General features: G+C 26.2%; 1 protein-coding gene across 1 annotated transcript in view; it reads left to right on the top strand.

The window, feature by feature from the left end:
* The window catches only part of LOC100575640 (frequenin-1), a 201,270-nt gene that overhangs the window by 72,791 nt on the left and 125,644 nt on the right, over positions 1–2,835 (top strand). The window lies entirely within an intron of this gene.

Here is a 2,835-nt window from a genome sequence, read left to right as displayed (position 1 = left end):
TAGACATATTCGTATCGTCCTTAAACGAGTGCATGAGCACCAGCCACCGAGTAACAACCTCTCAAAATATCAACATCGATTTCCACGAGCGACAACTGGACTTCTTATGATAAGTCAAAATCAGTGCGTTGTTATTTCGATTTGTATATTTGAAGTATTACCTTGTGTCACCTAAAATCTAAAAACTCTTTCAACATAATTCACGAAAGACTGCGAATCAGGTAAGGCATTTAATATAATATTTTACATTGATTGCAGTATTAATCTATATGTGCTTTTCTACACAAATTATATTGTACGGTATATTTGATCTAATTCTCGAATACACGATCTCGAGAGCCCTCCGAACATCTGGAGGAAGGTAATAGCTTAAATTTAATATCTTAACTTCTGAATTAAATATATTTATCGACAGGAGTCGTATTTATATTTCTTCTTATTTTTAAGTTATTACAGTATGTATGGTGGAAAACGTACGTTAAAAATATTAGAGTATTATAATATTGTAGGTACCTAAGTATGTAATAATTTAGAAGGCGCGATACACCATTATGAACATTGAACACGTGGTGTTGATATGTGTTGCATGCAATTCATTAAATTAAATTAACTAAATAATTAAATAAATTATTTAAGTATTATAGCTTGCAAATTGTATTGTATACCATTTCGTTACAAACAACAAAATATTGATACAGATCGTAATTAAAAATATAATTGGTGTAGTTTCTAAGGATAATCTACAGAATACAAATCTTTTTAATTTTTGTATATTTATTATTTTTTTATTTTAATTTACGTAATGAACATTTATCAAGTAGTATTTTTATATCATGTTTACAAATACAGTATCTTAGGTAACAATTAAAACGTCAATTTATATTTTGAAATCAGTGTTGTAAGGGTACAAAAATGTACTAACGTAATATGTTACGCAAAATAATTATTATGAAAGCTAACTAATAGGTACAACAATACAAATAATACACTATCATGTAAGAAAAGTCTATTTTAAATGTGTAACACTAATCATGAAAATATTATCTTCATCTTACCTTTCTCGTAAGCTCCTTTTATAACAAATATTGGTTGCAGGGATTTAAACCTTTAGGTTTTTCTAAACAAAAGTTATAATAGTTTATCAAAGCATTTAAGCACTTCTTAGTTCTTATAGTCAAAAAATTGAGGACTGACGATTGATGTAAACACAAAATAATCAAATCATTGTAAAACCACAGATTATATAAAACCAGATGGTGCACTTCCTATTCAAGCCATATTAATCTCAAAAATGTAAGCAAATCAAAACCTACCTACTTCAAATCACTAGCATCACTAATAGAGAAAAACAGTTTTTATGAGAAATTATTGATTATTATCTATGCAGCACTGATATTTAGCACACGCGTCAAATTCCTAACCATTGTCATATTATTTGATAGGTACAGTTATTATATTAAAGGTGTAGTACAATAATTTATTTATCGTATGTGATCCAGAATCCTATTAAATTGAGGTAGGTTTTAGTTGTCAGTAAAATGCAGTAAAGTGCACCATCTGGTTTAATATAATCTGTGGTAAAACCAGATTTTTGCTTATTTTAAAATAATAGTTCCAGTTTCGGTTCCCAATATTTTAAGGGGTTTCAGATCCAGTTCTTTTGGATTCGGTTGAAGTCCCTGATTAACAATATACTAGTATGTAAATTGTAAACATTGTAAAGCAATAGCTACCTAGTTGATTATCGACCTCACTGCATGTGGTTTACGTTTCAAGTTAGCATAATAGTTGATTGTGGTAATATTATAAATTACTGTGGATAATCTTTCGGGGTTATTATATTATTATAACATGATTGACTGTTGATACACATATACGAATCATTCGTGGTTAAACAAAAAACAATGAAATAATAATAAGTTGCTATAACCAATTTTCAAAGTCACAGATTAATATATAACAATGTGAACCATCTATAACTTCCTTCCCAATCATTAATTAAACAATTTGCGAAATTTTATAAATAAATAAATATAGATATTACATTAAAATAGTAATTTTATATAACATGCAATTTATAAGTACATATTATTTACACAACATTATCTGTTTAATATGTTAATAGGCACAAAGGTTTTCTAAAGGATTGCCCAAACGGATTACTGACGGAACAAGTAAGTTATTCATTATAATATTTATATTCATGTCAAAAAATAATTCTTATCGTGTTTTTTTCTTTTTATTGAAATTGGGTATTTCGCTTAAGCTATACAGAAAATTAAAAAGTCATTCTTATAATCACAGTTAAATCTAAAGTAGTATCATTGATTATAAAAAATATATACTAGTATTTATAATCAATATGGTAGGATCTACATATGTAGTACCTATGCTCATAGACCATAGTTTAATAATAGACATAGCCAGGAAATGATGTAATTGCATCTTCATAAAATGTATTAAATTCATAATAATAATAAAAAAAAAAGCTCATTGTTTTTCGTGCTTATATTGTACCTATATCATAAATCATTTGAAATATTTACTTTCTTTAATAAAAAAAATTAAATATATTTCAACTATTAAAATAGAGTTAACTAAAGTATTTAGGGCTATAATGATTTTTAGGGCTACAAATTATGTATTATAATAGTTGTGCTATTATAATACACATTATGGTTAATAGTTACCTAATGTACATATTAATTTTCAGTTAGAATTAATTTTTTATTAGAATAATATTTCTTTTTTTTTATATTAACAATAAAATTATATAAAAAAAATCATATTATTGATACAAATAAATACATTTAAAGTCTGTCTATGTATCTGGCC

The sequence above is a fragment of the Acyrthosiphon pisum genome, chromosome A1 (assembly GCF_005508785.2).
Source record: "Acyrthosiphon pisum isolate AL4f chromosome A1, pea_aphid_22Mar2018_4r6ur, whole genome shotgun sequence".
In the NCBI taxonomy this organism is placed as follows: domain Eukaryota; kingdom Metazoa; phylum Arthropoda; class Insecta; order Hemiptera; family Aphididae; genus Acyrthosiphon; species Acyrthosiphon pisum.
Note: the sequence above shows the minus strand (reverse complement) of the source record. Positions and strands in the feature narration are given on the sequence as shown.